This window comes from Daktulosphaira vitifoliae, unplaced genomic scaffold (genome assembly GCF_025091365.1).
Source record: "Daktulosphaira vitifoliae isolate Bord-2020 unplaced genomic scaffold, ASM2509136v1 Scaffold_3, whole genome shotgun sequence".
Classification (NCBI taxonomy): domain Eukaryota; kingdom Metazoa; phylum Arthropoda; class Insecta; order Hemiptera; family Phylloxeridae; genus Daktulosphaira; species Daktulosphaira vitifoliae.
The window spans coordinates 7,546,780-7,548,081 of NW_026099574.1; the positions used below are offsets into that span (position 1 = coordinate 7,546,780).

Sequence of the window (1,302 nt, forward strand, 5' to 3'; positions counted from 1 at the left end):
TTTTTTAATTTGTAAAATAAATTAAATACCATTTCATTGGCGCCCGGACATGAGAGGACGTGACAACCTTAGGTCCTAATGTAGAGTTTTTGGGATTATTAAAAGAAAGATATTCGGTAATAATTTGGTAAATGTAAAAAAAAAAACAAAAAGTCGAAATAGACTAGGTGTATGGCAGCTAAAGAGCCGAAATAGGCATTAGTTTGCGCCAAAATAGGTGAAACATACCTANAAAAAACAAAAAGTCGAAATAGACTAGGTGTATGGCAGCTAAAGAGCCGAAATAGGCATTAGTTTGCGCCAAAATAGGTGAAACATACCTATTAATAAATACATTTTACTTTAGTTAATATACTGAAAATCTTAATTATATAGCAACAAATAATTATACTGTAGTACTTGGTTTGTTACTATTACCAAAAGTGTTTAGAATATAACAATTAAAAAAAAAAAAAGGTTTTCAAGATTAAATAATTGTGTGGTAATTGAATAGGGATTAAAAAAAAAAAATTTTGAATTGGTTACTTATACATATATACATATAATTATTAAAAAAAAAAAAATAAAGAAAAAGAAAAGCCTAGCTAGAAAATTGTGGTTTTTGTTAAAAAAAAAAATAATATATATATACTCATAGTAATACTTTATTAGTTATTTATTGATGTTTACTATTATAATTATTATTTTTGGAGTTTAAGAGAGTTATTAAAATTATTCCTACCATATTGAAAAAAAAAAACTAATTATTATTGAATATTTTAATATAGTTAAATACAAATATTTTTTTTTCTAGTAACACTAATAAAATTATAGGACTATTATAAATTTTCCACCATAATTAATCACTATAAATTTTGTTTAATTTGGTATTTTTTTAAACATAGTTCCTACATAATCAACATTTAATCAATAATCACTGTAATTATCTTATTTTACTGAAATTTTTGTTTCTATCTTCTCTATCATATTAATAATAATAAAAAAAAAAAAAACATATTAAATATTTCAGCCTGATATTATACTCTTGTTATTAGTCATTAATTTAGTGTGATACTTTATGTCAAGGATGGTCTAAAAGATTAATTAATTATTTTAATTGTTAATTAATGCTAATAAGTGATTTATATTGAAGTGTGTTAAAGTTTTTAATTTTTTTTTATTAAAAATAATACATTTTTTGTTATTTTTGGTGAAAATTTATATATATTTTTTTTTATCTAAATTAGTGGATAATTTTTTTTTTTTACACAAAGTTCAATTTGAAGTAGCTTTAAAACATATATATATATAAAAAAAAAAAAA

The 1,302-nt window shown here is 21.0% G+C and overlaps 1 long non-coding RNA gene across 3 annotated transcripts in view; it reads left to right on the forward strand.

The window, feature by feature from the left end:
* Positions 1-1,302, forward strand: part of LOC126900562 (uncharacterized) — a 10,290-nt gene that overhangs the window by 1,231 nt on the left and 7,757 nt on the right. The gene's annotated exons all lie outside the window — the stretch shown is intronic.